The following is a 12,185-nucleotide window of genomic DNA, read 5'->3' on the forward strand; positions in this document are numbered from 1 at the left end:
TACACGTGTACCAGATTTTGCCTCCTTCAAATTGTGTGACACATTATCTCCTTATAGCGTTGTCACTGTTGCTGTATGTACATTGGATATTTGTAGTATATCTGGTTTCATACCTGTTAGTGTGGATCGACTTTGGATCAGAAATTAATGAAGCAGAGTGGCGTTTTCATTCTTTTAGCTTCCTTTTTCATGCACCTTTCTTTCTCTTAAACGAGTTCGCATAGATAGTGTCTTCATTTGCAGCCAAACTGTCTCACATTCTTACAATAAATCTTCCAATTTATTACTCATTGTCACTTCATAATTTTCTCGGCATATTTCATCCTTTTCAGCTTCCTCGTGCAACAGTTTATCTTGAATCAGTTGCTTCAACGAGATCTGATGTAAGTTTTCAGTAAGGATACCCTATATACATGGGTGAACTTAGAAAAGTAACCAACCTTTCCATTCTGAGGGCTTCCAAGAGCTATATTCTCTGAAGTCCTTTGGTGGTTTCGATAAAGAGCTTCGTGGTGTCATTATTCTTCTGTTAATGATGATTATTTTTTGTTTCTTGCAAACATACAGGGTGTTTGTTTTTATTCGCTACAACATTTTTATTAAAAACTAGTAGAGCAAAATAGATGCAATTTTTCAGTTGAGTTATCTGGCCAGGCGAACATTCGCTCGAGAAATCATGCAACTATATGATCACGAATTACCTCAAGTTCATTAGCTTTTTAATTAGGGGGCTTCTCGCAAAGGCGAAATAACAGAACGGGATCTATTCGGCATCGAAAGTAATTTCATGTTGAAAAAAAAAAAAAAAACACACACACACACACACACAAACGCGCACGTGCGTTGAAATATCTGCCGCGGAATTTCGCTATGCAAATGAGCCGGAACATGAACTAAGCACGTTTCTGGCGCAGAACGAGCGACATGCAACCCAAGTGCGAGAGCCACGCAATTTGGTGCGATGAAACTGATTGATGTAGGAGCTAATGGCCAGATAGACCGCTCTTCTACCGGGATAAGGCGAAGGTCGCATCGTTTCTGCGTTTGCAAATTGCGTATTTCTTGTTTCGGCTTATTTGCATAGCGAGATTGACCGATGAACATTTCAACACAGGTGCGCATTTAACACAAATTTCCACTTGGAATGCCTTTCAACGTGGAACATATTCCTTTTTGTTTCCTCGCTTTTATGCGAAATCCCCTAATTAAAGAGTTAATTAATCATTATTAGGTAATTGTTGATCTTGTAGTTACATTTCTAGTCATTTTTCTTCCGGAGAATGTTCACCTATCCATATTACTCAACTGCAAAAACTAACTACAATTTATGCGATGAATAAAAGTAAACACCTGCAGAATGCTTCTTTGGCTTCACACAGCCACGTACCTGTGGCAGTCCGTACAACGCCCAAGAACACCGTGTGCAAATTCAAAATATGGCATGTTTATTAGTCCAGCTGGTCCTTTATATCCGCAGACATTAGAGGTTGTCGTTTAAAGGGCCAATAAACAGGTATACGAGCCGCACTTTTTTTAAGTATATTGTGAAACGTTGCCGACGGTGAACGTTTTCGAAAAAATGTTGTCGCAAAAAAAGTAAATAATGCACATCATTCCAATGCAGTTGCCGCTTCAAGTTCGCTTCTGTTTAATCATATCTTCTTAATCAAGCTTCTTCTTAATCATATCGTCGGTTATCGACAAAATTCTATGTCAGTGTGACCTTCGCAACCTTCGTGTCCTCTTGTCGTCGACGTATCAGTCACATGACTAAAGCTTGTATATTGCTAAAATCGCACTCTTCGTAAATGTATTCGTAACTTGGAACACTTGGCCAGAGGCCTTTTAATAATAATAACTGGGAGCTTACGTCGCGAGACAATTGAGATGCAAAGGCCTTTTGTGATTACACATCCTTTAACATGCTCACCATATTGAAATGATTGTCATGAATGAGATTGGATGTCGGCCATGAAATCATTTTTTTCCGTCCGTTATATTGTTGTTGCTTTCAGACATCCAGATTACATATTGTTGCAAGTTTTCGCACACAAAAAAGTGAGAATGTTCTAATGTCAACACCAGATTACTAGGATGAAAAATGCCTTAACGACAATGTTAACATGTGACAATAGTTTTGTGTAGGAACACTATTCCCTGATTCTCTAAAAGTAAAACAAAAAGAAAACGGATTCAATTGCAGTATTTAGGTTATTTATGTGTATCTGCATACTATTTTGTATTTTTGTATATTTAAAATTTGTATTGATAATGAATGCTACAGAGAGAAAAAGCAAAGAAAAGCGATGATGTTTACTTTGTGTTACAACTTCTTCACTTGGGGATTCTACGTTCAATTAAAGCATGTCGTTTGCTTTTACCCATTGTATTGTTGAAAAATCTATGACGTTACTTGTGCGTTGATATCATCCTTCAGTCCACTGATTTGCCATGCACAGGAATTTCGGCGATGGGAAAACCGTAGCTTGCGGTGGGGGACCTCTCCCATAGGTTTCCAGAAAAGAATGGAGAGGGACAAATGAAAAGACAGGAAAAACCGGTTCTGTAGAAACTGGGGGACAGTGAACTTGTCTCTGTGTGTATGCTATTTTGTCCTTCTCATGGAAATATTCAACAAAATCCGAAAATGTGAGTCAAAATTGTGTTTAATCTGTGCACATGTAATGATCCCGAATGCAAAAGAATGTAGGCTTTGTAGCATCTTTCAGATTGATGAACACTGTCCTGTTATAGAAATTTACCGCATTTACGGTTGGGTCGCCGCGGGAGGGAGACCCCCACGCCTAGCTGTGCGTGGCTCTCCCGTGTCTGGGGAAAAGGGGACCCTGGCGGTTGAGTGGCCCCGGAGGATGTTTAGGACCCTTAAGGCCCCTCCGGGAAAGCAACACACCGCTTTGGCCCCAGCTTCCCATAGTCGGGTGGTCCTGGAAGGCCCGGCCAGGGCTATCCAGCTTAGTCGCTGCGGCGGCAAAGGTCAACCTCGTGCAGAGCTACGCGCCTGCGCCTGGGTATAGTGTGAGGGCACGTGCCACCGTGCGGAGCACGGTCCCCTGGTTGGGCTCGGTGGTGGGCGGCACGGCCTCCGCACTGAATCACACACACAACACATATGGCGAACAAACCCCTTAAAAACCCCCATGATCGGCGCCTGAAGAGGCGCTGCACCGAAGATAATCCAGCAACCGAGTTTTTCTACCAGAAACAGCCAGCATGGTTCCCTAGAATCCTTGTCATACACGCAGATGAATCGATCAAGTCACTGTCAAAGCTGTCTCCATTTGCAACTGCTAAAGTTCTGGAACAGACGATAGGCAAAAATTACACTGCTCGAAAGCTCCGCTCTGGTGACATCCAGGTGGAGGTCCAAGAAAAGGAACAGAGCGTATCCCTCCAATCCCTGAAGGCAATTGCCGACATACCTGTCACGGTCACTCCGCACAAGACACTCAACATCGTAAAAGGCGTCATTTCAGAGGAAGAGCTCCTGATGTGCTCTGACTCTGAAATTGAGGAGGGTCTCAGAGAGCATGGAGTGGTCAGTGCACGGAGAATAATTATGCGTAGAGACGGCAACGAAATACCAACAAAACATGTCGTACTATCATTCCAACTTCACACTCTTCCATCTACAATACATGCTGGCTACCTCAACTGTAATGTACGGCACTACGTTCCAAACCCAAGGCGCTGTTTTAAATGCCAGCGCTTTGGGCATGGCTCACAGACATGCCGTGGACAAACAACATGTGCAAAGTGTGCGGGAAAAGACCATGAGTCGCCAACATGTGAAAATGCCGTGAAATGCATCAACTGTAGTGGCAGCCACCCAGCATACTCCAGGTCCTGCCCACAGTGGAAGGACGAAAAGGAAATCCTGAAAGTTAAAGTTGAGCAGAATCTTTCTTATACTGCAGCGAAGGCACAGGTGGCATTTTCTAGAAAGGGCTCGTACTCCGAGGTTATGCGCAGGGGAGTGGCGCCACCTCGGAAATCTGTGGAGACTCAGACTGAGTCCCCACACAACACTCCCAACACAAACGTTGGGGACACAGCTCATGTGTCTCCCAAGGGAAACGTGGCCTGCCCAAGGGCTGGCCACAAGGAGGTCGCCAGCCCCAATCAGGCTGGCAATACTTCTTCCGAAGGGAATGGGGGCGGTGAGGGCTCGGTCCAAACCGTACCCCAGTCGATGGATGTCGATGACTGCTGCACGCCGCAGAAGTCATCGCCAACCCCTCAGAATTCCCCAGATCAACAGAAGGGGAAACAGCCGGGTCGAGGTAGAGGACATTTGCAGAAGGTGTCACCGAAGGCACCTCCAGCCAGGGTGCAAGCGCCCTAAGTACACCAAGCATGCTGAATACGCAAAAGATTTTCATGCAGTGGAACTGCAGGGGAGTGCTTCCAAATGTTGATGACGTGCATGACCTCCTGGAGGCGCACAGGCCAATTGGCGTCTGCCTCCAAGAGACGTATTTGAACTCTGGACACACAAATCCGTTCCAACAATACCAAATGTTTAGAAGGGATCGCCCGGTGGTTACGCGATCCTCAGGTGGAGTGGCGATTCTAGCATCCCGGTCTGTTGCTGCAGTTGAGGTGCCGTTGACAACAACATTGGAAGCTGTGGCTGTTCGATTGAATCTCTCTACACCACTTACGCTCTGCTCAATATATCTTCCTCCTGCAGCAGATGTGCAGCGACAGGATATCGAAGATCTCTTGGACCAGCTGGCAGCCCCATTCCTCATTATGGGGGATTTTAATGCACACAGCCGTTTGTGGGGATGTTCAGATTTGGACTCGAGGGGCAGACTTCTTGAGGATTTACTCCTCCGCCACTCCATCACACTCCTGAACACAACACAACCAACATACTGCAGCACATCAACACGGACATTCTCTGCATTGGACCTTTCCATCTGTAGTGCGACAATTGCACAAGATCTGCAGTGGCACGTGATCCAAAACCCCTATGGCAGTGACCATTTTCCAACTTGGGTCGAGTATCAGTGTGATGATGCTGTGCTGTGTACGCGAAAACCCCGCTGGAGGCTGCAGGATGCGAACTGGGCGGTGTTCAGCGTGCTGGCTGACCTGACCCTACACAACACTGACAACATGAGTATCGACGAGGCCAACGAATTCATAACAAACACGATAATACATGCTGCTACACAATCCATATCCAAGACGTCGTCCTCTCTGCCCAAGCGTTCAAAGCCTTGGTGGAACGACGACTGTAAACGGACGCGCAAGGAACAACAAAAGGCGTGGGCTCGTTTGCGTCGATACCCGACAGTTGACAACATGATCCAATACAAAAGGAAGCGTGCTGCAGCCAAACGCACAAGGGAGGAGGCCAAGCGCAACTCGTGGAAGGAGTTTGTGGGTACATTGAACTCGCGAACTCCAGCCAAGGTTGTGTGGGACCGTATCAATAAGATCTCCGGGAAATACAAAGGGTTTACAGTGCCTTGTCTTTCGCAGAATGGCGTTCCCTGTACGTCCTTGGAGGAACAGGCTAACGTACTTGGCGGACACTTTGAACACGTGTCTAGCTCCTCGCATTACAGCCAGCGTTTGCTGTCACACAAAACCGCTGCTGAAAAACGCATCATTAAACAACATAAACAAGATACAGCACCTTACAATGTACCCTTCAACACACATGAACTTCAGAGAGCCCTACAGGCAAGAAAGAACACTGCACCTGGCCCTGACGGCATACACTATGACATGTTGCGGCATTTAACACCCCAGTCGCAACAAATCTTACTCCACTTTTTTAACCGTGTGTGGAGAGAAGGAACTCTTCCGTTGTCCTCGAAGCTAGCCGAAGTGGTTCCGGTTCTCAAGCCAGGGAAAGACCCGTCTGCTGCTATTAGTTATCGCCCCATCGCATTAACCAGCTGCCTTGGGAAGACTTTCGAGCGCATGGTAAATGCAAGGCTCGTATATGTTTTGGAAGAGTCAGGCATCTTTGACAAACACCAAAGCGGTTTTCGTTCCGGCCGGAGCACCCAGGACAACCTACTCCACCTAGAATCACAAATCAGAGAGGCTTTTGTTCGAGGGCAGTTCTGCGTATCCGTGTTTTTTGATCTCGAAAAGGCGTACGATACCACATGGCGCTTCGGGATTCTGCAAGATCTACACGCATGTGGTATCACAGGGTGCATGTACAGGTGCATCGATAATTTCCTCAGAGATAGAAAGTTTCGTGTCAGTCTGGGCTCAACTTTATCTAACGTCTTTGTACAAGAGAACGGGGTTCCACAGGGGTCTGTGCTGAGCGTTACGCTATTCGTTGTGAAAATGAACTCGATAGCCAGAGCCATCCCACCTGGCGTCCAGTACTCCCTGTACGTAGACGATGTCCAGGTTTCCTACTCGGCATCAAATCTTTCAACAGCTGAGAGGCAGGTGCAGCTCACGATCAACCGTCTATCTAAGTGGGCTGATGAAAACGGCTTCAGGTTTTCCGCGCAAAAGACAGCGTGTGTTGTCTTTACTAGGAAGCGAGGCACATTTGCTGAGCCCTCGCTGCTCCTCGGTGGCAACACACTACCAGTTTCTGATGAGCAAAAATTTCTGGGGGTGGTGTTTGACAAGAAGCTGTCTTTTGTGCCACACATAAACTATATAAAACAGAAGTGCCTGAAGTCCTCCAACATACTCAAAGTTTTATCCCATCGATCGTGGGGAGCCGACAAAGTCACACTGTTGCGGGTCTATGACTCGGTTGTGCGATCAGTAATTGAATACGGGAGTGTCGTGTATGGCTCGGCGCGGCCTTCGGCATTGAAGGCGTTGGACCCCATCCACCACGAAGGCATCTGACTCGCCACCGGTGCCTTCCGGACGTCCCCTGTGAAGAGTTTGTATGTTGAGGGCAATGAATGGTCGCTCGAGAGACGGAGACAATTTGAACATGTGAAGGCTGCGCTAAGGTACAGATGCCAGGGCGATGACCCAGTTGTACACTCTAGTGTGAACCCCGCTCTGGAGCGACTCTTCCTTGCAAAGCCCTCTGTTGTACCCTCGTTCCCGCTTCGTGTGGAGGCGGCGAGTTCCCGTGTGGGATTCAGCCCCTCTGGCGTTCCCTTGCAGCAGGCAGTCCTCGATGCTGCGCCTTGGCAGAGACATCTAATACAATCCAATTTAAAAATGACACAGTTTGACAAACAATCCACTGCACACACTGTCATTCTCCAGGAATTCCTGGAGATTCACCATAACTTCGGGAACCACCATGCAATCTACACTGATGGGACTAAAGTAAGCAATGGTGTGGCGGCCGTTGCCCTTGAAGGTGATTCTATTATGACGGCACGCCTGAACACGAACGCCACAGTTTTCACCGCAGAGCTTTACGCGATTCTCCTGGCTCTGCGGCACATTCAACAAAACGACCTTCAAAATTCAGTGATTTATTCCGATTCGCTAAGCTCTGTGCGTGCGCTGCTTTCATGCTATGACAGCAAGAATCACCTCGTCAAGCGAGTACGAGCGCTTGCGACCCAACTTTGTTCCCGAGGCTTTTCAATCTGTCTCTGCTCGGTCCCCAGCCACACTGGGATCCCGGGGAATGAACGAGCCGACCGTGAGGCTCGGCAAGCGTTGGCACAAGAGGAGTCAGCTCTAGGACTACCCTACCAAGACATCCTGCCAGTGTTAAAGAGAGCTGTCTGCACACAGTGGCAGCAGGAGTGGGACATGGAAGAAAATAACAAGCTACACCTCACACAGCCACACGTTTCTCCCCCGCATCGGACTGAACACATCAACAGATCATCCGAAGTTCTTTACGCGAGATTGAGGATTGGACACACATGGCTCACGCATCACCACCTACTCAGAGGTCAGGATCCGCCAGCTTGTGCGCACTGCGGTGACAGCTTGACTGTCTTGCACGTACTGGCATCCTGCCCTCACTTCGAACACCAACGCCAACAGTATTTCACAGCATTCTACAGATACCATGTCCCACTCCACCCAGCCCTTCTACTGGGTAACACCCCTCTTGTGCCGTTTGATAACGTAATCAAATTTTTGACCACGTGTGGGTTTCTTAGTCAGATGTAGATGATAAGCATTGCTCCGCTTTTATCCATTATCACCGAACTCCTCATGTAAATATCTCATTGTCACACTTGTAGATAGCTTTTAACTGCCATGCTCGCTTGCTATCGTCATCCCCCTCTCTCTTATCCTGGTCAATCAATCATCGCTCATCGCTCATACCTGTAGATAGGTTTTAACTACCACACTCTCTCTCACATCATCTTTCCCATAATCGTCTCCGACACACTCAGCATAGTTTTGGCGCTCTATGGCCTTTGTTGCCTTTGTGCCATTAAACACATAATCAATCAATCAATCAATCAATCAATCTGTTATAGAAATTCGTGTTGCTTGGTGTTTGCCCTAGGTCAGGTTGCAATGACAGCATGCATAAAAGTTAACTCTTCTTTAATTAAAAGTTGTGTTAATAATATCCATCTGACAGTTTTTAGCATTGACTATTGATTGTTTTAATTACCTCTATGATTGCTCGCCGTGATTCTATCCCTTTAATGATTATTCGATGTTCCCCTGTTAGCATGTTATTTCTAACATTGACTATTGATAATTGTTGCTACGATTCTGTGTTCCTGTGTTTTGCTCTTCACTTGACAGATTCGTATTTGGTAGCTTTCGATTAATATAAGTTGATAATTATTATACCTCCAAGCAATGACAAACGGTAATGGTTGCTACGATTCTGCGTGTTTGATATAAACCCTCCATCTGTCTATATGTTCCTGTTTTTTTGTTTTTTGTTTTCACTTGATAGATTCGTATTTGATAGCCTTCGATTAATATAAGTAGATAATAATTATTAATTCTTTAAGCATGGACTATTGCTAATTGTTGCTACGATTCTGTGTGTCCGATTTTACTCCTCCATACGTTCTCCATCTATATATATGTTCTTAACTTGTGCTCCTCTTTTTAGCATAATATTTGTAGTGTTGACTAATGATAATTGTTGCTGTGATCGTGTGGCTGATTCTACTTCTCCAACTATCCACACGTTCCTTCGTTTTGCTCTTCACTTGGTAAATTCGTATTTGGTAGCTTTCGGTTAATATAAGCAGTTAATTATTATTTCCTTACACCTACTTGTGATGGTGATCTGATAAACAAACAAACAAAACGGGGGTGTGAGTTACAACAAAATTCGAATTGGCCACCCTGAAGATGCTTACACATATAGAGTATTTGTGATCATTGTATATTGTTCAATTAGGATAATAAAAATATCGCCTTCATACAGCAGCAAGATCAGTCGTTACATATATGGTGTTACTTGTGGTTTGATATCATCCTTCACTCTAATGATGATGGCACCCAATATGTATTTTGACTTTGGGAGGGAATCGTCCATTGGGATTGAGGGAGGTCTCCCGCGCGTTTCGAGGAAAGAGTGAAATAGGGATGAGTGAAAGGAGAGGTGAAACCGGTTCTAGCGGACTGGGGTCAGGAAATAAGTTTATCTGAGCTTGTGTGTGTGCGTGTGTGTGTCACTGTGTTCTTCTCATGGAAATGTTCGGCAAAATGCGTAAATGTAAGTCGGAATTGTATTTAATGTGTGTACATGTAATGATTCTGAATGCACAAGGAAGTGAGGGCTGTATCATCTTTCATATCAATGAAAATTGTCCTCCATATATAGTTCGCGTTCCTCGGCATTCGTCCTAGCTCAGGTCGTATTGATAGCAAGCTTCGAAGTTAAAGATTCTTTAATTAAAAGTTGTGCTAATGATGTCCCTCTCACAGTGTTAACTATTGTTTGTTTAATTAGTGCTTTCCTGGATGGTGTTGTAGGACAGGACAACCAGAGCGGGAGCGCGCGATAGATGGCATGGCTGGATGTCGTCGTTGTCGTCACCACAGTGTGGTGTGTCCCCCCTGTTGTGCTCTTCAATCGAAAAGACTCGTATTTAATAGCATTGAAATGATTTGAGCATGGAATAATTAATTATTTTCATGTAAGATTTTTTGATGTTGATTTACAACATGAAGGTGGAGGTCACATAGAAGAAGCTCAGACTTGTTATCGTAGAAATTTTAATTTTAATTATTATTGTATGAACTAAGAATCCATTCCTTAATTAAAAGTTGTGTTCCTGAAGGTTCTTTAATAAATATTATCTGCTCTGGGGAAGTGATTGTCTGCCCGCTCGAGTTATCGAATCTATCCATTTGATATTAAATTGGTTTAACTGCAGATATTACAATATCATAAAATTTGTAGTGTGTGTGTGTAGAATGTGAATGTTGCCTGCAGAAATTGTTGGTTTGAACTTTACACCTCTCTATGCTGATTGCTAGTACTTTAGATTAATAAAATATTTTCACTTGTACAAATGTGTATGTCTGTTGCTTGCATGTCTGGGCGCGAGAAGGAAAGTACGCTATGTTAAGGGGAAGCATGGGGAGATGAAACACTCTTCCATGGAGTGGACTTTCTCACTCAGGATGTATTGTATGTGGAACTGGGCCGGAGAGGGAATAAGATGGGCGGGCAATAACATTTTGGTTGGTGGTTATGTACTTTGCATGTCCATGCATGCTCGAATGTGAGAAGGAAAGCCATCTGTACGCGGCGCGCGGCTGCGAAACGTGCAGGGCGGTCTTGGCGCGCGCTCCTCCTTGGGCGCGAACGATCTTGCTCCAAATACCTTCCTATCTGGAGCGGTGGGTACCGATGGTCACCAGTACCTTTGGTTACCAGTATCTTCCTAGTACTACTACTCACCTCATAAAGCGCAACAATGAAGTGTAAACCGAACACTAGAGGAGAGGTTGCCGGCAGTCACTGTACAGAATTAAGAGAAACAAATTTGAACGCATCTTGGACGGAGCAAAGTATGAAGCATTATCCCAGCCCGGTTAGGTCCTGTCATCAATTGACAATTTCTCTTATACATTTAATACCGATGGGGCACAAGTAGCAAAAGTTAAATCAGCAAAAATCAGCACGGTCAATTCACGTGATGATAAATGAACTGCCGCAAACTGTGAGGCAGATTGTGGTAACGGAAAGCTAGACGAGGACATCTTCCTCGTTTCTGTAGACGATGCAAAGAATATTTTCAGTGATGTGACATTGAAGTCATGAAAGTCATGGAAGTCAGGAAGCATTGTTCAAAGCAGATTTAATGGACTATGCTGCTCAAAACAATGTCGGGTTTCACGTGTACTGTGGATGTAGTTGCTGCTACCATTAAGGAGAGTACTATGCCTCAGCCATGGACAATATCACCATTAACACCCCAAGAGAATCGATTGGTGAAGCTTCTTTCTTTGAAGCTTGATTCTTTTGCTTCTAGCAAGCGTCTTTAACACGAAACAATGCTATTCAAAGAGCATAATCCGCGCGAGCCTCTCCTTATCCTTGGAACCGGGTCACGTCACTATATTCCAGCGTATAGCAACACCGAATTCTAGGCGCTGGAGGTGGGGGAGATTTCGCTCTCCTAGCCAATGACGGACCCCACTGAGACAAGCTGCAAGTAGTACAGATTGGAGCCCCACAACGACATCCTTTTTCTAATCCAGTTCTAGGAATTTCTAATCCACCACCCATTTCTAATCCAGGTGAAGCCAGGTCTAATCCAGGCTCCACCACTTCATGGAGATCCATCCAATTTCTATGTGATTGGCTACCCTTCATTGCCGCATTTGCTCACTCGCTCATAGACACCAAAATTATCTATTCTATTCAATTCTAAGTTGGCTCATAGGCTTCCAAATCGCTCTTTTTTCTAATCCATTTCGAGGAATTTCTAATCCACCACGCAATTCTAATCCAGGTCAAGCCACTTCTACGTCCTCTGGTTGGCTGGTAACAGCTCCACCCCTTCATCCATCTAATTTCTATGTGATTGGCTACCATTAATTGCCACCAACATCTGCTCACTCGCTCGTAGACACCAAAATGATCTATTCTATTCCATTCTAAGTCGGCTCATAGGCTTCCAAATGGCTCACCTGTCTATTGGTCCGGGGGTGGTCACTTCCATCCATTTCTAAAACTTAGTGATTGGCCTGTTGGCTTCCTGTCATACATGCTCGATAGTCTCATTTGTCATTTCCACTCTCTAGTTACTCGG

This window comes from Ornithodoros turicata, unplaced genomic scaffold (genome assembly GCF_037126465.1).
Source record: "Ornithodoros turicata isolate Travis unplaced genomic scaffold, ASM3712646v1 ctg00001260.1, whole genome shotgun sequence".
NCBI classification, from domain to species: Eukaryota; Metazoa; Arthropoda; class Arachnida; order Ixodida; family Argasidae; genus Ornithodoros; species Ornithodoros turicata.